We start from the raw sequence: 21,069 nt of genomic DNA, 5'->3' as shown, positions 1-21,069 counted from the left end.
TGAAAACAAGTCTTGCCGAAACATTGCTACGGCCGAGATTAATTATTTGACGACACTTCAGCTGAAAACATTCATCATCTTGTGAACTTATCTCCATAAAAAACAAAAACAAAGATATGTTTGTAAAATATTTTGCATTTTTTATATGAGCGTATTCGTTCCTAAATACAGTGCCACAACCTATACGACTCTTTCCGTTTGCGTTTCGACGTTTCCGTTTGCGTTCGCGGGGTCTCTTCTTTGCATGTGTAACAAGAAAACGCTTAAGCTTCGCCTTTAAGAGTGGAACCCGATGGCATTCAAATGTCCCCGACTGCTTCTACGCTTCCCCGCAACGCTTACATGACAACGATAGCGGCGAACGTTATGCACCAACGCTATGTGGCTTTCTGGTAGAAATGCAGCCTCTTGCGTGGCGCGCGGATTCGCGGGGGCGAGCCCCGTCTGGATGGTGTCGTAAGGAACCGGCATGTCGCTCTACGAATGGTAGAAACGCTGACAAAATAGTTCGTTTCCGCGTAACAGAATCATGTTCTCTCCTATATTCAAACTACAATCCGACGCTCTCATTTCTGTAGGGTTGTGTATAAGTCTTACTTTACAATTTTTCCCAAACATTTTATTTCTATAAAGTCGATTCATCCAGTAGTTCCTGGCGCTACAGGGAGTGTGGTGCAAGGTATGCGTGGTTCGGAATGATTTTGTGCTCACAATACGGTCGCCGCCGGACGCCGACGAGAGATTTTCTGCGACACAGGGCCCGTAAACCAAACGCGTTAACATGCGCCTTATTGTGGCACACCATACGTCGCATCGTCGAGATCAGTGTAGCGACCGCGACCGTGTCCGCGCCCTTTCCCTCTTTGCTCCGACGCCCGCGGTGCTCATGTTCCCGTCTTCGCGGCGCGCATAAGCTTGCGCGTAACCCACGTTCAATAAGTGAGACGTCACCGACAGTTCGAAAAGCGTTTACATTCGCTACTCGTCGTCGTCCCAAAGCAATACAGCTGACAATAACACCGTCTCCTGCATAATAACTTGTCATAGCCACCTGTGGAAACCTGTGACGACAGGCCAGCACCTCCACCGCGAACGCCGCTTGCTTTACCATAGAAGCAAGCGAGAAGCAAGCGGCTATACCATAGAAGGCGCCGCCGTAATGCGCTCCCCACTGCCCTCGATTCACGTGACCACGTGACCAGCGGAAGGCTTGACCTGTGAGATTAGGAGAGGAGTACCACCCGCTAATAGAATTTTGCTTCGCATGCGGCGCTTTCAACGCCGGCGCAGCAGCGCCGCTCTCGGTGTTGTTCTTGTCCATAGCGCTCGCCGCAACCCTTCCCCAGATTCACGTGACCACGTGACCAGCCGCAGGCTTGGCCTGTGAGATTGCAAGAGCTGCGTCGGGGCGGCTGCTTACAACTGGCCGCCGCGAGAGGCGCTGCCTACCGGAACCACAGTGGAGGAAAATAACCAGGAAGCTTACCAGCAAGAATGCGACCAGCACACTGGGCAACACGGCAACAAAGAACGTGAAGCGGAATGTCAGAGAGGCTGAGAGAATGTCATGGGTGGTGGGAATGGAAAAGAAACCCGATATGAGTAACTATACTAAAGAGGGGAAAAACGAAATCAGGTAAGGAAGTCGATTACTTTACGAGGCGAGAATAGGACGCCTTCGAACACGCGTTTATAAATCGAGATACAACAATGACGAAGAAGCATGTGCTAGCTGCGGTAAAGCTATAGGGAAACGACGGAGCACGTTTTATTAGAATGTGAAGATACCTGCCCAGCGGTGGATTTAGGCATTTCTGGCCTCCTTGAAGCCCTTGGGCTCAGCGAGAGCAGGGTGGAAGAAAAGCGGAGAAACAGCAAACAACGGGGGTGTATAAAAACAAAGTTCACAATAGGGGTTCAGAAAACTTGGTTTTGGGAATTCACCGTGGGTTCTTTCTTTCCTTTTCAATGTTTTTTTTTTCTTTTTTAACATAGGCAGGAGATTAAGCAATGTAATAAGAAGAGCTTGTTGGCACAACCTGCCGCCCTGTTCCAAAGGGGACACCCGTAGCATCCATCCATCCATCCATCGATCCTTACACCGGCCCAAAAGGAGGAGAGAACAGGAGGCAGTGGCAGCGCGTTCGCAGCTCACGTTCCAGGGCGTGTAGTTAGAGCTGTAGCTAATTTAGATGTAGTTACATGTAGTTAGGAGATGCAGTTAGGTGTAGCTAATTTCACAGGTGGCCACGAACAACTTGCGCACCCGCCACGCGGTCTTAACGGCTATGGTGTGGCGCTTGTGTATATAAGCGCGAAATCGCGGGATCAGATCCCGGTCGCGGCAAATGGGATTTGATCCACTACAGCGTGCCTCACAGTGAAATCGGGGTTTTGGCAAAGTAAAACACCAGAATTAAATACAATGGCTTACGTTTCTCGGCATGCCACTGCTGTTCGTTTCAGTCTTGCCGTTCTTGCCCCCGGCTCTGCCTGCAGATCAAAAGAGAGCAAAAGAAGAGAAAGATGCAATAATGAAGAAGTGAATGAATTACTATAGGGCATGCGGGCAATTGTATCAACGAAACGCAATTTCGTTCCAAAGCACGGCACACTCCATTCAAAAGAAAGGGTGACACTACGATGCTTAATGCGTTTACGTATACCTTCCTAATTTAAGATAAATAAATATAATTAGGTTCAGACGCGACAGCGCTATCTTTTTTATGTGAACTGATTCCCCAAATGAAGGCGTCCACAAATTTTTATTGGTTAAAGAAAGGCACCAATTTTCTTCACCAATGCCAACGAAACGATGCGTATCGAACATCACACTAAAATATGGTACTGACTTCAGCAATGTGGTCGTGTGTCGGAAAACTCAGTTTATTTACATGAGGTGTAATCACAACGAAATATAATATTCATTTCGCCCGAAACTTCACTTCCGTCCGTGCTACTTTTCGTGTCACCATAGACGCCGGCTACGGGGGCTCCGGGGCCGAAGTCTCCTCCGAAATTTTCCGGGGGTGCTAAAGGCAGGGGTGGGGGGTAGGGGGGGGGGGGGGGGCGCAGAGGCCCCGCCCCGGCGTAGTCGAAGCCAGCCCATCCCCCTAAAGTGTTATTATCATATTTCTGTTAGCCGCATCATTTGAGGTTTCCTTTTAGTTGCCTTTTTTTAGTTTCTTTAGTTGCGCATTAGAAGCACGAACGGTGGCTACCTCAACCGCATTTTCTACCTTCAAAAATTTCCACTGTGAACACTATTCACAATCAATACATTTAAATATATACACAGCACAAAATTTATATTTTTTCAAGAGGAGAAGGTAGCCAACGATTACCTTTAATGATATAGATAGCCTACATCTAGAGAATAATTATGTGTGTTCAACTCGCTTAAAATTGCTTTGCATGCTTTTTTGACAGTGAAAAAAAGAACCTGCCGACATTAATCGACGGCGTGCAAAATACACGTGAACGACAGGTGACTCAGTATTGCTTCTCTTTGCAATGCGTAATGCTAACGAATAAAAAAAAACTTCTAATAATTTATAACATTTATTAGGGATGGAAACATCGACACTTGCAAGCAAAGGCCATAAATACACATAAAATTCACTCAGCAACTGAAATGAGGCTAATGCGCATTCAGGAGAAATGAGATTCAATAGGGGTCAGGCGCAGCTGCGCTTACACTCAGAGTGGTGGTAAATAAGGAAAAGAACAGAAAAAGAAAAAAGAACAGAGGCTGCAGTTTCACCGCAAAGGCAAAGCAGTATTATTGGTAGTGAAGTCATTGCACGATGGAAAATTCGTACAGTATAAATTCGTGTAAGGGCCGCCGCCCCCCCCCCCCCATCTTGACAGGCAATATCTTTTAAAAAAATCCAACTGAGAAGCAGTCCCATTAATTGCGTCCTATCGTGCGTCGCCAATAGATGGCGAGAGGAAGTGATCGCCTTGGTTTACAGCTGATTTCACACACGTAGTTCCAAAAATTAGGTCAAATGGCCCGGTCCCATGTAAGGCTCGTGAGAATCGCGACAAAAAGGTGCGGCCATTCGACGACTCTATACGTTATATCGGCCAGATAAACTGTAGTGAAAATTTACTTACTAATTAAAATAACAAGCATAGTGTAATAGTCGGACCATTTTAACCTGTAAATATCTAACTGGTTGACCAGAAGCCCGTGCTGTCACAACGCCGGCAGCGGGGGCTTCTGGTCATCCAGTTAGATATTTAGAGCCGCGTGATACACTGAGACTCCGCAAATTAGAGTCGTACTCGCCATCTGCCTATATTTATGTCCCCTATAAGATGGTCTCGCTCAGCGATATATCCACCTACCACTCCCTCTTAGACTACGCAATCGGCAACACTAGGGGCTCTGAAATAACGTCCGGGAAGGAAGACAACACGAATGAACTTAGCAGCAATCATTGCAGCCACCAGTGATTACAAACAATGAGATTCGGCCCGCGGGCCGCGTAAACGTCACCCACGCACACTCATTCGCAGCTACGCCAGGGACAGAGGAGAAGACACACACTCTCCTTCCAAAGCGCGACTTTTTGAGCACGTGACCTCCACCTAAGCCGAATGTGGAACGCTTGGGAAGATAATGCACATCAAGCCGCCATCCACGATGTACGAGTCACTCATTCGTACGGCTTTTGGACTTAACAGGGAACATCCCGGCAACAACGAGCAATAAAACGAGAAAGAGAAACAAATGCGTCGAGCTCACATCTAGCGCAGCTGCGGACGTCGCACTGTGCGCCGCCTGCAAACACGGCGTGAGCACCAATGACAAAGCCAACACCGAGCACGTCGCTCATCGGTACTTCACCGGAACGCGTCCGACGCTGAGAAGGAAGCGTATTTTCCACCGCACAAGCACCAACGGAAACAACACGAGGCGCTCGGGGAGACGGCACACGCAAAGGGACGAGCCATCTCTCGTTCCAAGCTTGAACACGGCGCCGGTTATCTCCAAAGCGCGCCACCCGCGTACTCATCAGGCGCACGGACAGCCAAGCAAAGCCGCTACAAACTAGGAGAATAACGCGCGCTTAACTGTCTGATTCGGCCTGACTGAGTGATTCGGAAAATTGCTCGCTCTCATTCTAGTGAGCGACAGCGAGCGAGTGATATTCAGTTCGCAAATGTTATCAGGAGTTAATACGAGGCGAGGAGGCAGTGAGGCAGGCTTCAAACAAAGCATGCGGATTAGACACATTTCACGCTTCACGAAGGCAGTCAAATTTGTTTAATCATAGGGATACAATAGGGTCATCATCAAAAAATCTAGGGAGGCGTCCTTCATTAACGCTGCGTGGTAATAAGTCTTGATAAAAGAAAGAAGGAGCTATCGTATAGTACTGGCACGTTCTGTACCAGGGCGCCTTCTAGAGTAAGGTATGCACGAGATATTCAGTTCGCAAAAGTTATGAGGAGTTAATACGAGGCGAGGAGGTAGTGAGGCAGGCTTCAAACAAAGCAGGCGGATGAGACAACTAGGCAATAATTTACAGAAAATTAGGAAAATGGGGTCCAACAGAGCAATAAGGTTGAGACCTTTTGGATACGCGAAGATGCTATTTCTAAAACTCCACAATCTACGCTGTGCATTTTCCTCAATAATATTCGTTCGTCATATGCTTTACCAGCTGCTCAATAACTTCATCCACGCTGTTCGTACTGGCTGATAATCTATTATCCGATAATCCTTAATTCTACCGCCGCGAAATAAACCATACCAATAGAATAAGGCATGCTTTGACAAGCGAATAAGTCATTGCGTTATGGAGTCACATTGCTATATGGTTATAACTCTAGTCCTTAAGTTGCAGCGAAAGCTACTGTCACCGGATGCGTCGGCGTTGCACAAATATGCGTTAGACGCGGCCGCGAACCGGTGAAAACCCGACGACCACAACGCGATTACACGTGTTTTGCCGCTCTCCCACAGAAAATGATGGAACGTCGACTGCTTGTGTCACATGGAACAATTCTCCTCACAAGTCCCCGTCCAACCTGCCCTCCGGATGGATGTACACCCGTGAGCAAAAGTATACGGACCACGGGAGCGCGTGCCAAACTGCATCGACGCGCCGTCTACCGACGCGGTGCCTGCTGTCGAGAGGGCCGCTAGAGCAGCGGTGCGCATGCGCGTCCCATCATATCTGCTGACCTGACATGTAGCCTTGCCTGATGTGGCTGTGGTGCTCGTAGACTAAACGTCCACTGGGCGTCGTTTTCTCTGCTCTGTACTCTGTCGCATCTGGGCTATTGCTTTACGCAGCGGCTGCGGCTGGACTGGCACGCGCGTCCGCCGCGTTTCGCTTTCCTTCTCTCTTTGGGGGGATTATCGCGTGCCGCACTGCCTTCTCTGACGCCTTTAGATGACTCGCGCAAAATGGCTTTCTGCGGCGTTGTATTATCTCGAACTGTTCCAATGTTTGCTGCCGCAGGTAGAAGCAAGGTTTTGCAATCGGTGTCCGCCGTCGCGTTAAGAAGTAGAACATTGGAACAGTTCGAGATAATACAACACCGCAGAAAGCCATATTGCGCGAGTCATCTAAAGGCGTCAGAGAAGGCAGTGCGGCGCGCGATAATCCCCCCAAAGAAAGAAGGAAAGCGAAGCGCGGCGGACGCGCGTGCCAGCCCAGCCGCAGCCGCTGCGTAAAGCAATAGCCCAGATGCGACAGAGTACAGAGCATAGAAAACGACGCCCAGTGGACGTTTAGTCTACGAAGCACCACAGCCACGTCAGGCAAAGCTACATGTCAGGCCAGCAGATATGATGGGACGCGCATGCGCACCGCTGCTCTAGCGGCCCTCTCGACAGCAGGCACCGCGTCGGTAGACGGCGCGTCCATGCAGTTTGGCACGCGCTCCCGTGGTCCGTATACTTTTGCTCACGGGTGTACGTCGCCTTCCAGTGGCTAAAACCCCTTAAACTTCGTAAAGTAGTGCCACGCTTTGAAGAATGCCGATTCCTCCTCGCGCGCTCTGGCCGAGGCCGACGCCGTGTCACTATTGGCCTAAAAGCATCACGTGGGCCCTCGCGCCGTGAATCAGCGCCATTTTTGCTCGAGAAGCGTCTACGGAGTGGCGAGGAGCGCATGTTGGTGCCGTTGCTACACTCGAGCTGTGTAGGCAGCGCCACAGTCGAGGAGGGAGCGTAAAAGAGGAGAAACGAGGGGGAGTGAAGGCAGGGGGGTGGGGGGGGGGGGTGTCTACTTTACGAAGTTTAAGGGGTTTTACCAGTGGCGGGTCGAGTGGTTCCGGCTCACTGCGCTGCCACCCGACTGCGCACTACGCCGCGCTCTACTCCTGGTTCTCTCAATGGAATTCGCCATCAGATGTTTGCCGAGTGCACGTTGTGACCCGTTGTCCTCGTCTATATACGTTCTGCTTTCGACGTTTCGTTCGCGTTGAAGCGAAAGAAACACGCAGGTCAATTCGACAGCTGCTGCAGCCGCAATTCCTCACTCCAGCATTTCAACAGCGAGTTATCGCGCTCATCGAGCGAGATGTTTTGCTTACCTGTGCGCGAGTGACACCGTGGTTGTTAATTTAATTAAAACACGTTGGTGGTATAGTCGGTTTGAATCCGTCATAGAATGCATAAGCGCGACAGAACGAGGATGTAGAAACAAACAGACGCACAGACAGCGCTGTCTCTGTACGTCTCTATGCTTACGCATTATGCCGTTGTTAATTCAATTAGTAAGCGAATGTTTAGAACTTTATGCGCCGACAAAACTACTATCCTTACTTCGTATACATATCTACTAATTTTCCATAGCTATCGGTGATTTGCCTTTGCGAAGAAAGAGCGACTTTTTGTATTGAATCTACTCCTCTTTACCTGTCAACGGCGCAGTTGTCTCAAGAATTGCGGAACAAACAAACGAGACCAAATAGTCCTTCTGTGAGCAACATGTCACAAAACTGCGTGAAACACTAAGTATGTCGAGTCCTACACGGCCGAGTGCTGGAGGCACGGCCCCAAGCATAACTATGATAAACTCGCTGCTTATCTTCCCTGTCAATGGCGTCCGTCAGTGGTGTCGTCCTGCGACTTCGAAGAGCTCGCTGCTCGCTCCCATAGTGCCCGATCCTGCATACGGCCTTTGTGCAATATAGTGAAACGCCAGGCGCGAGAAACTCAAGGTTAGAGTTATTACTGCCAACGTGATAATTGTTCATTGAACATTACAACAGGAACGAACACACATATCTATGACCACTATACCAGTACGTACGACTACACGCTCCCGACCCATTAGTTTGTTAGGACTTAAGTGTGCAGACACGCACACAAGAGGAGGGGAACGTACAATGCGGGATTTCGTGTTCTCCGTGTCCTTCGTCTTGTATCCGTGTCTGCGCACCAAACATTTAAAGCGAAGTTTTCTTCTGCGAACCATCCACGGGCTTTGCTGACCGTGGATGCCGCGTGCTGCTGGAGCTGCTGCTCGCGCGTAATCGCCGAATAGCTCACACTCGGATGGGCGGATGGATGATGTGAAAGTTCCCTTTGGAAAGAGGCGGTGGGTTGCGACCCCCTTTCCTAATTTCTAACAACGGCGATGGCTACTTTCCTCCCGCTATCGCTGAACCTAAAGTCTTCCAAGAGTGCAGAGGAGCCTCAGTTGTGTTACCACAGCATACGCATTCTTCGTTCTTGGAACTCGCTGTAACCCGCTATCGCTGAACCTAAAGTCTTCCAAGACTGCAGAGGAGCATCAGTTGTGTTACCGCAGCATACGCATTCTTCGTTCTTGTAACTCGCTTTATCACTACGCGTTCTAAGGTCTATCATAAATTGCTTCTTTGCCGATTTTGTTTTTACCTCTTAGGTAATTACTCATAGCGGGTATTTCCCTTTTTTTTCCCATTACTGCCACCCAGGAGATTCATTCTTTCTTGTCGCCAACTATCTGGTACTCGCCAAAGATAGCGCGGAAAGCACGAAAGCAGCAACAAACAAAGTCTAGAGATAAAGCCGAGATAAGAGGAAGTGCTCCCTATGCACGCCACTTTCTCGTTTCAAACACAGAAGACTGGGCAGTGTGACACGGCAGCGCCGCTTATTCTTATCAGCGCCATATCACCATATCTCAATGACGTGGTTGTGCCAGTATATCTCCGCACTCGGTGCAAACCATTGTCCCGCCTTTCTGGACGCGGCACGGGCGTGTCTCCTAGTTCGGTCATTATCTCTATGTCTATCATTCCCTCGCGGTACAGGGGACAATGCAACCAATAGCAAATTATTTTAAAGCACAGTCTGTGAACCCCTTGCACATTTTTAACTGATTATAAATTGCAATAGAGTGCGCAACAACAATATGTAATAAAACACTTTTCTTAAATTACTTGCACAGGGAATGCACTGGGTGGAAGGATATATAAATGAAAGAAGGCACGGACGGTTAAACCACGCGACGTTTTCCCCACCCATGACGTAACGTCCAAGTTACGCTAACCCAAGAGTGAGTCTAGAATAGCCAATGAAATTGGAGGCGTGCCGAGGGTATAATTCCATGTCTCGATACATCAGCTCATTCATATCAGGGCGTCGCGAGAGCTCACGATGATCACGAACCATGGCAAACTCGGGCCTTGCTGCATAGCACCCTTGTATTGCAATACACAGTGACAGCAGTGCTCACTCATGTCCTGCAGCATCGAGTAATTCTACGCGCCAGTCAGTTCCTATATAGATACCACAAACGTACCCTTCTTGGCTGGCTCCTGACCCCGTTGGGACCTGGAGTCTTCGGTACCCCACTGTAGGCTTTGGGCGGCGTCGCTGTTCGCTTGGGGTAGGCGCCCATTTTCCCCTATGAGGCTCGCTCGAAGCCTGCAGGTCAACAGTAAATGGTGCACTTTCACAATATTCACAGGAACCAACATGAAAAAAATGTTTGCACCACGTTCAATTCAAGCATGAAGCACCCGCCCCGGTAACACATTTACTATGGCGTATCCTTGTGGGCTCTGGCTGGCGGGTGAACTCTCGGCCGCAACGACCGCATTTCGATGAGAGCAAAATGCAAAAAAAAAGAAAAACGCTCGTTTGTCGTACGTTCGATGCACGCTAAAAAATTCCAGGTGTTCAACCTAATCCTCAGCGCCCCACTCCCACTCCCTCTCCACCACGGCCTGCCTCATATGCTGATCGTGGTTTTGGCATATAAAACCCCAGATTTTACCTGCGCTTTAAACCAGAAGCAAGTTTTTTTTAACTTTGTTCACAAAGAAGACGGAACAACCGTCTTCTTTGTGATGCACGGAGCGGTGTCCTGGCCTTCTACATTACGGCGCCTCTGATCTTCCGTAATCCATGTAAAAACACTATACCACTTTCTCCAGAGTCTGCCTGGCAAGCAAAATCAAACGCACATTCCAAGTACCGAATCTGCGCTCCAGAGCTTTAGCTACGGCGTCCACATGCCATCTGCGGCTTGCCATTAGGATTTGAGATGAAACCACCAGGGTTGGAAAAAGTTTCCTTTTCTTGAGAACTGTATATTCACAAACTTCAACGTCACTCGTACGTCTGCACGGAATCGCCTCATGATGCGGCGACCTTTGCTGTCCGGCATAAGCAGCTGAATATCTATAGTGAGTTAGGTCGCCGGAGTGTTTTGTCCTGGCGATGGCCGCTAAATACTTCAAACAAAAATGACTTTGTATGAGCTTGGTTGGCTGTCCTCGTGCGGCTATCCCACCAGTACAAGACGTTTCCATGAAGTACTGCAGGCCGCTAGTGCGCAACATTCAAGTTTTTCTGCAGAAAGAGGACGACGCCCATTAGAAATGGCCAACGCTATGTGCAAACAATGAACATACCAGACCACTGCAGACAACTGTATTACAGCCAAATTGAGAATGTCTCCCAAAAAGACGTGTATGCATTCTTTTAACATTTGCAAGCAGAGTAATGCATCCAGGAACACACACTTTCCATGCTGTGCGTGCCAATGTAGTTTCATTATAATGTATTTGCATAATGTAATGCATAACGTGTATGCATTTTTTAACATTTGCAAGCAGAGTAATGCGTCCAGGAACACACACTTTCCATGCTGTGTGTACAAATGTAGTTTCATTATTATGTATTTGCTATGAGGCCCCCGCCGTGAGGGCACGAGAACCTTGTGCACTCGTCTGGTCACCGCTTTGGTTGCACGTGCCCCGGACACGCGTGCGAGTATGAAGCATCCCCGATTCTGGCGCTTCTTGTGTGCCTGGCTAGGGTATCACTATTGGCATTATCCCTCGATTTCTTCCCTCTTTCTTCCCTTTCTTCCCCGCGTTCTGTGTGTGTGTGTGTGTGTGTGTGTGTGTGCGTGTGCGTGTGCGTGTGCGTGTGTGTGTGTGTGTGTGTGTGTGTGTACAACGCATGACGTCATGTGCAAAAATTATAAAAGAGAATTACGGGGTCTTTTGTGACAAAATCACACATGATTACAAGGCCACACAAACTTTGGCCAACTGTGGTTATTTGACCTGCACGCAAATCAAAGCGGTTGACCCTTTTACATTTCGCCACCACCAAAATGTGGGCACCGCTGCCGGTACGGAATTCGTGACATCGACGTCGGCAGCGCAACAGCACAGCCACAGGCAACAGCGGCAGGCAACGTGATTTGAGGCACGAAGAGACGGGGCAGATATTTATTATTTAAAGTTTTGATGGAAGCAGAGTGGGCTACTATGAAGTGAACAACCCGCCGTGGTTGCTCAGTGGCTATGGTGTTAGGCTGCTGAGCACGAGGTCGCGGGATCGAATCCCGGCCACGGCGGCCGCATTTCGATGGGGGCAAAATGCGAAAACACCCATGTACTTAGATTTAGGTGCACGTTAAAGAACCCCTGGTGGTCGAAATTTCCGGAGTCCCCCACTACGGCGTGCCTCATAATCAGAAAGTGGTTTTGGCACGTAAAACCCCACAATTCAATGAAGTGAGCACTGCTACTTTCGGTGCGTTGAAGTCACTGCAGGCCATGTGCTAATGTAATCGGGAAGAGCAAGTGATGCTGCGGCCCCCCAACCATTCGAGAACCGTAGAGGATGCTGACGCCACTCACGTGATGCAAAGAAAAATATTGGCAATATTATGCCAGATATCTACACGCAAACTGTCAGTAGCCGACGTTATCTGATTAACTGGTAACTATGCTGCTGACAGGTGAAAATTAACACTGGCTGTGCAACTACGGACAAGGACAAGAAGCGATGGCTTTCCAGGGCGTATACCGGCACGTATACGTTACCTACTCAACGGCGCAGTCATTCAGCAAATTGCGAAGCATAACAAATTTGCCTAACGAGAATCATTGGCCATCACGAACACCACAAGAGGTTTGCTACATGCTACACCTAGCAATTCCAAGCAACGGAAGCAGGTTAATAAGAATGTCAATGTCCAACTCACTGTTACTTGACAGCCTTTTTCGCTGGCAATAGACGCCGTCTGTAGCGCCCTCCTGAGGAGTTGGTATACTCTGGCTGTTCACTCACATCTTGCCCTATCACTTGAACGGCCTTCATGCAATGGAATGAAACGTGACATGTAAGAAAGGGTCGAGATAAAAAAAAATTATTACGAATGCGACAGCTGTTCACTGACAAAAGCAATGGTAAATAACAAGTGGGTATGAATTTACGGCAGTACGTTCAGTGAGACAGCAGCTTCACGACGCATTAGTTACAAGGACACAAAACTGAGCAAGCCCGCGTTCATCAACTGTCATCATCAATGCTCCGTACCCCCGGAAGCAAGCGAAAATGCGATGGCTCATAGCCCCGTAAGGTTCATGGCTACTCTGCGTCGGTTAGGTGCGAGGACACTACCACTGTGGTCGTTGTCGGCGGTTTCAATGTGGATATGTCGGGAAAGAAAAAAATCATGGCTTACGTGCCAGACATATATCGCTTGCGCCGCCACACCGATTCGACCCAAACGACCACCCAGTGGCGCACGTGCATCAATTTGTCATTCGGGATCATTGCGTGGAGGCTGTTTACCTCACTGTACATGCACGATGCATGGGCCTGGGCGGGTTCGCAAGTGCTTGACGCGTTGCTTGTCATGGCCAAAACATTCTTGGTGCGGTATGTGTCTCTGGTCTGTTTTTATCATGTTTGTGATCCAGTGCTTTTTCTCTGCAATTCCCAATATAAGCAACAACGTTTTTTACGGAACCACTCCTTCCTCTTGTGAACAACTGAGAAACGCGGCTGAAAAACGGCAAAAGATTGCAGTATAAACAGCTCTCAGAGCATTATTTTTCTAAGTTGCATAAGCTAATTCAGCCTTGCGTGGCTTCTTCGAGAATCTTGGCGCTTTTTCCAGCAAAAAGGTTGCGATCCACGAGTTTATTACGTTTGTATATGCGGCATGCCTCAAGTTGAAATTAACGTTAAAGCTCTTGCGCTCCACTATAGACGAGGTAGTTGAACATTTTAACAGGGATAGGTAAACTAGAATCGAGAGCCGTGCTGTCGAAAGAGAAATCAAAGGAGAGATTTAACCAGACGTCCAAAATTATGAAAGCCAAAATTGGCAGTCTGACTACCCATTCGGGGCGCTGGCAGCGGTGGAGTAACCCGGCCACCGTACTCTATGGGAGTGCTTTACCAATATGCTTCTCTATACCACAAGCACTCGCTTTGGTGAGTGTTTTGGGATTTTAGGAACTTGGAATCCCGCATACCACATAGAGAACAGCTTACATTTCTATACATAGGAAGCTAAAAACGAGCATGCGATTCACATAATTGATAATAAGGCCCTCCGGCACCTACATGCAATGCGAAACACGTAGCGCTTCCCGCATACGTTTCCCGGTAAAAATTACTGTCGCGCAAGCTGCCGCGGTGACGGCAGCTTGACTATAGCAAACAAAGGAGGGTGTGACGTAACTACAGTTTCCCACATAAAAGAAGAACGCGCCTAGCAACTGCTTTGTGTTTTGATAGTGCTATGGCAAGGCCACGTGTAGTAAGGACTCCTCAAGAGCAGCGTGCATAGCAGACGGAGAATATTTCGCTTCTCTCTGGTCCACTCCTTGTAGGTCCACGAAGCAGCGGCGCAAACCAAGTCGCAGGCCGTCGAAACGTCTTAGGCTAATAATTAGGTAAAGTGCATGAGAATGTCGTCATGTGAATACTTTCAAGCTAAGTCGGAATGCGTACTCATTTTAGTTGTCGTTTACAGCTTCGCTGTCATTGGTGTCATTGTCATTGGTGCATTCGCCAGATATTAGCGTCGCGCCATTATCGACGCCATGGGCGTCTTTGTTGAAAATATGCACACAAAAAATGTCACAGGTTGCTTAGGGGCCCTCAAAGCAGCAGCTGCATACCTGTGTGACGCGAGATGATGACCGCGACGATTTAAGTATGACGGCGATGGCATGGCGACAATTTTTTTTCTGGCTAATAATCTTTACAGCCCGCTTCGTAACCACTTGGACGATTCAGCTTAACACAGCGCTTTAAAACGTTACAGCAGCCTCGAGGAAAGAACGGTAGAAAGTGACATGCTCTTGCTTTTATAAGCAACTGAAGATCGGCGTCTAAATTGACCCTCATTCGCACATTTCATTCCCGAGTCCGTGGAGAAATGGAAAGAGGTGCGTGTGCACGTGCTCAAGCTACGGTTATGCGATGAGCTCTAGAGTTCTGTACGAAAGGCTAGTTCATGTCAGCACGAGAGAAGTATGTGTGCGAAGAAAAAGCGAATCGTGGCATTGTGGGTGAGATGCATCGACTTATTTAATGCATTACGATGGGGGCGTTTCATTCCAGCATCAGGCAATTTTTTTTTTTTTATTGAAGACGCCCAGAACAATGAAATACAAGCTCCGCTATGACGAGGTGCCTAGGAACAACCAAAGAATGCTTCGCAGGAAAATTAAACCCGCGGCGGCGAGACAAGCGACCGAAGAGAACTGGAGGTACTGGCGACGAGCCAACGAGATCAGACGCGACCGAGCCAGAGGTCAAGGCAGCTAACAAGGCACCACTGATCAGGAACGAGACCGGCACCCGAGAAGCAGGGTAGCTGTGAGTGCCACGACTGCGGGGCGTGTATGGGGTACCTGGCACAACAGTCAGGTACTCCTGATCCACGATCTGTCATGCGAGCCTTGTTGAATCAGTGCAGACCAAACTCAATGTTAATGGAGTATCGACCAGCGCTATGCGGTTATGATAGAGTAACCTTGACCCAGATCATTTTCATTCTTCATCCATTTAACAGATATACTTTAAAGCGATAGCTTTCTTTGGCTCTTCTGCGTACCTTCCCATTCGTAAGTCGCTAGCTGTTTATGGAAGGGGAGTCAATTTGTGCTGGTAGCTATTGTGCTGGGTGCTGTCTTCCCATTTAGACAACATGGGTCACTGTGTATGTGGCCTATAGAGCACATACCGCAGCCACTCTCCCGGAATGCCTAGAAAATCATAGCTATGTAGCCTTAAATATATTAAATGATAGTGCCACAATCACACAAGATACTTCCGCGTCGTGTGCAGACTCTTGACAGATAGCCACTGCAACGAAGTTGCAGCCAGAACACTATGGATTAGGGATAGTGGCGGCGGCTACGGTGATTCAACAGGAGTGATGTGATTGACATAAGACACACTGTGTCGTGGTGTCATTTTGCATTGTTTTTGGCAGTGAAATTGGCCCTTCGTACGTCTGCTGACGTGCCCGCACTATCTTCCGATTCACGAATAGCATGCGGATATGCAGCAGGTCACACAATAAAGCTGTCGCTGTCATTGAAGACCATTTTCGGTGGCTTCTGCCGCATTTTTTTCTTTTCTTACATTGAACTTGACATGAAGACAAAATCAGGAAATGTTTCGTTGATTAGTTTATTTCTGGTAGTTCTGAAAAGCAACTATGCACAAGAAAACGCCGCAAGCACCTTTACGAGCTTAGTATCACGGTGATGCTTTATTGCCAATACCGACACTAGCCCCATTGTACAGGCTCACGGTACCATTAATTTGAATTAGTACCCTAAACACTGCATGCATGCGGCCATTTTCTTTCTTCCAGTGAACTATAAAGATTACAATGGAATCGCCTTTCCAACATCGCTACACAACCGACATGCCCGTATGACGTCAAAGGCAGCAATTAGTCAGCTCTTCGTGTAATTTTTGACGCCACAAAAAATTATTCGAATGTTTTATTATTTTTAAATTCTGCAAATCTTTTACTGTCGACTAACCCCGACCCCTTGTCGATACTGTGCTGCTTTGGAAGATAAAACAAGGTCAAATAATGGATGAGCATCGACACAGTATGTAATGCCAGTGGGACATTTCGCATAGCTTTCAATACTTCCGAATGTTCCGTAAGATTTACGCTCTTGGGCTGGTTCTACGATCTTGCCGGACTTCATAACCATCTGTGTAGTTTCCGGAGAATAAACCCCATAATTATTGTTTCTGAAATGCTGGCTGGGGTAAAAAACTATAATGGACATACTCAATGATGTGATATTTTACTACGCCTTGTCCATTACAGTTGGACTATCAAAGAAATGCTTTATTTCTATAGTATTTCAATTATACTGAACCCAGCGTAACCTTACTAAACTAACATGCCATTCATTTCGAGTAAAAAAGGGTTATTGTGATGGGGGGGAAAAAGTAGACGTGAGACGCATACAAAAATTGATCAAGAAAAAATAAAACATCCAGGCAGGTCACCAACACGATTTTACGGGACACAGCCACAGCATGGCTTTCGTACGAGAACATCGAAGAAGTTTCAGGGTGGTCAAGTTGAACCTACTGTTATCGGCAGGCATGACTTCCACTAACCCGTGCAAATCCAGTCTTCGGGACTCATGCGTGGCTTCAGACAACCACTGTTCGCTTCGGTTTCACCCGGACCGCGTCTACCATCTGCGATGGCATTCACCCTCGCGGAAGGTAGACGGAAGGCTGTGGTTTTCGGGCGCCCGTTGCTGCGGGCCCTGCCTGCTGTTCGCTCCCGAGCTGCCCGGTCTCGCAGATCCACTTCGACTGGCTTTTCTGCAAAGTACGAAATGCGAATAACATGTAATTACTATTACTTAAACACTCACAGTCATATTTTATCATCAAAGACACAGCTGCTCACTGATTGTTACGACTCGGGAAACACCAATAAACCGAGTTGTTTAGAGGCATAAAGTGCGGTTTGCGCGATGAACCACACACACCTAAAGATGACAATAGCAGACTGTTAATTAGGCATTTGCGCCATGTAAAATTTATAAGCTGTCAATCCTGTTCAGTAGCTTTCAGCCATCCTCTCAGTGGTGAAAAATCCGTCCAATAGGAACATCGCAACTCAGCTGTGGCGTCGAATGCTGCATGCGGCCCCGTATGGCCTGGTTCGCATAGCCATCGAACGTTCTATCCCTGCGTAAACGTTTCATAGGCGGCAGTATCCTCTCCATCGTATAAACGCTTTGCTTTTCTTTTTTTGTCCTTTGGAAAGAGCCCCGCATTACAACGACGCCTACAGCATTCGGAATATCTCTTTCCAATGTGTTTTCACCAATGCTATGGTTTCTCCGAGTAAACCGTTGCGTATTTTAGCTATGTGTATATGCCCTATGCTAGAGAATTTGATTGCCAGTCTGGTTGTTACTAGCTTCCTCCTCAAAAAGTTCCCTGCGACGCAGAATGCTACTGATTGCAGCGAATGTTCGTAAGCACAACCGCTGAAACTCACTCTCTGTGATCGCTAAAAGGAACGGGGAGAAACGCTCATGCTGCTATTGCGGAATTGTAAGTACGACTGCGGAATTCTTCTGACTGTGGCTCTGGCACACGGGCAAAAATTGCTGGTGTGAAGTCCAAGAGCGTGTGATAATTACGACCTTCGCAGCAAATTATAAAATGTCGGTGCTGCAATGCGTTTCACATTTGTTTTACAAGTCACATACAATGCCTGACAATTGCGAGAGGAAAAAAAAGTGCTACCCACTTCCCGATTCCTGGCCACGGCGGCCACATTTCGATGGCGGCGAAATCCGTAAGCACTTAGGTGCACGTTAAAGAACCCCAGATGGTCCAAGTTTCCGGAGTCCCCCACAATGGCATGCCTCATAATCAGATCGTGGTTTCGGTACGTAAAACCCCGCAATTATGGGCTTTCCAGGACATTATTTCACAGCTAGAAAGTGGTATTCAAGCATTAAACGTATGTTTTTTCACTGTTCTGGAAGAGCGAAGTATGACACCGAGTTTAAATTGCGTAAGAAATAGGGCCCATAATATGGATATTACTTAAAGGTACGGTCTTATACCTCCCTGCATACCAACCCAGAGCTACTCGAAGCGAATTGAGCATAGAAACACGCTAAGCCGTTACTGCCATGCAAGCTCGATCCCAACTTGCATTGCTCAGTGACGTTTCGCGCTCGAAAAGTTCAATACTAAACGGGTTCAATGGCAATCGGAGCTGCCTGTGTAAGAAATGGTCGCAAGTGCGAGGGCCGCCAAAGCCAAGCTATAACGCAGTGTAGTACGTTATCGGCCTATCACGTCACGCAGAGCCAAGAGTAACAGACAGATTCCTAAAACGGACAAGTCAAACTCACGGCTCCTGCAGGGCTTGCGTCCTGTCCCGTTCTGTATCTATACCCGGGCGCTGCACCGGCGCGATTTTATGCAACGGACCGGCGCTGTTCGAATCCATCTTGCCCAGGCCGGGCTGATCCGCTTCCTAAAGCGTAAAAATTGAATATCGCATTCAGAAACATTCGAACTCATAATCCGCATATCGCTTCATCAAATATACGCAAGAGAAAAACACCAGTCAACATCTGAGCCGTTAGATGCACTACAATTATGATTTCCCAATGCACTGCGTATATAGTTAGTGCCGCAGAAATTCCATATTAGAAATACCAGGCTCGGTGGTCGGTACTGTGCAGTATACATACCTTCATTTTAACGCGTTAGCATTAAGGAATCCGTGTCGCAGAAAATCCGGCGTTGACGTCCAGCCTTGGGTCGACGACCATCCAGTGAGCCAAAAATCATGGCGAACCACGCATACCCAACCACGCAGGCACTCTGTGCCTCCGTTAGTCGTTAAGTACGACCTATTCACAACCTACAGACATAATAGCGTCGCATTGTACTTTGAGGCCCTATAACTTAAAACTAATCCAGTATGTTTTTATTCCAATGTCCTGACGTCCAAATTGCGTAACCACCGACGCAAGCGTTGGGCGGTCACTCACAGGGTTGTCTCAACAGACCAATCAAACGCTCTCCTCGTCCATAGGACGTCACTTCTGTTTGCTTGAAAAACGAATAACATTGCCTACACTGAGCAGCTTGTCTTATCTAATTGGCTCACAAGCGGCGAGGAACACACTCAAGTGGAGAGGGAATCGATGGGTCGGAGCCACTGCACTGAAAATCGATAAGCGGATGAAGAGGGTGGTGTCGGCGTCTGCGATTGGTCCGCTTTCCCTTACATTGCTTGCGGTGGCTCGTCGACAATCGCGGCGGCGTGCAACGGAAGCTTAAGAATGACGCTAAAACGGATCCTCAGCAAAGAAAAGTTGACAGAACGAGGCCATAAACGTGTCGAAATGGCTCGAAAACGTTACACGGCCACGCGAAATGTTTTATTACACGCAAGTAAACCCATGCTCTCCGGCAACTGCGAGTAGCCAGTGCCTGAGCGATTGGTGGCAGCCATATTCTATTCCTTTCGGAACGGGGCAGCCTGCGGCTATTCTGAAGAAAATTCAGTTTTGTTCGGCATACTAACGTATTTTTAACGCGTACGCGGCACTTTGACGTCGTGAGCTTTTGCGGTTTTGTGACGTTGCGTGACAGGCAGGGGAAGTGTCTGCAGCCCGAAAACTCTTGACAATAGCCGAAGGCTAATGATGAAAAAGCGTCGAATCCTAAATAACTTTTTCCTTTGTTCGGTCAAATCATGCATAATCAATTTGTGCACGTCATATTATATGGGGAGCTATCACGGTTTTCGGGACGTCGCGTGACAGACAGGTAAAGTGGGGGTGGTCCAAAAAAGTTTTGACCAATCGCGGAGAGCTGATGGCAGAATTGGAATAGAAAAGTTCGGAACAGTGTTACGTTATAGCGCCCTTGAATATACGAGAAAGCGTAACTATGTTACGCGGAAACTCAAATACTGACTTTCTAGTGTTTCTAGTGTTTCGACCATTCATACAACGGCGCGCCCGATTCCTTGTAACGCCATCCAAATCGTGCTCGCCTCCGCGCATCTTCGGTCCACGCAAGAGGCCACGTTTCTACCAGAGAGCTCGCCTTCATGCATTCGCCGACAGCGTTTGCCCGTAAGCATTACCGTTTCATACGATACATTTACCGGGAAGCGTGAGAAGCTAGTCAGGGATCTTTGAATACTCTCGCTTTCCGCTCTTAAACACGACGCTTAAATGCAGTTATTGCGGCATAACTCGCTAAGTCGTTATTCTGCAGCCATGCCGCCTGTGAGCGTCGTGAAGAACAAAGTGATTAGCAGTGATGGAACAAGGAATGATGCGAGACTCAGCGTTTAGACTAGTGAATTTGTCTTCGTCATGATAAGTGAAAAGCAGTCAAGTCTTGTCGAAACATTGCTACCGTCGATATTAATTGCTTGGCGACACTTAATTCGGCTGAGAACATTCATTTTGTGAACTTTTTATTTCCCTAAAAAAGAAAGCTGCGCAGCGAGAGAGGAGAAGACGCGCGCTATCCCCCCAAAGCGCACGTTTGACCACGTGACGTCCACCTAACTTGAATATTGAACGCTTGGGAAGATAACGCGCACCAAGCCGTTACTCACGACGTTCGAGTCGCTCATTCATATGGCTTTCGGACTTCATACGGAACATCCCGGCGACAACGAGAAATAAGAGAAAACTGGCGTCGAGCTCGCCTCTACCGCGGCTGCAGACGTCGCAGTGTGCACAGGCTACAAACCGGCGTGAGCACCAACGACAAAGCCAACACCGAGCACGTCACTC

At 48.1% G+C, this 21,069-nt stretch overlaps 1 long non-coding RNA gene across 1 annotated transcript in view; it reads right to left on the bottom strand.

Moving 5' to 3' along the window:
• Positions 1-18,772, bottom strand: part of LOC126523365 (uncharacterized) — a 49,421-nt gene extending 30,649 nt beyond the window's left edge. The window contains exons 1-5 of the long non-coding RNA XR_008610806.1: positions 18,652-18,772; positions 16,880-17,092; positions 12,465-12,574; positions 9,759-9,883; positions 2,435-2,489 (exon numbers count right to left, since the gene is read on the bottom strand). This is a non-coding gene — a long non-coding RNA (uncharacterized lncRNA). The remainder of the gene's footprint in view (positions 1-2,434; positions 2,490-9,758; positions 9,884-12,464; positions 12,575-16,879; positions 17,093-18,651) is intronic.
• Between the last annotated feature and the right edge of the window lie 2,297 nt (positions 18,773-21,069).

The sequence above is a fragment of the Dermacentor andersoni genome, chromosome 6 (genome assembly GCF_023375885.2).
Source record: "Dermacentor andersoni chromosome 6, qqDerAnde1_hic_scaffold, whole genome shotgun sequence".
Classification (NCBI taxonomy): domain Eukaryota; kingdom Metazoa; phylum Arthropoda; class Arachnida; order Ixodida; family Ixodidae; genus Dermacentor; species Dermacentor andersoni.
Note: the sequence above shows the minus strand (reverse complement) of the source record. Positions and strands in the feature narration are given on the sequence as shown.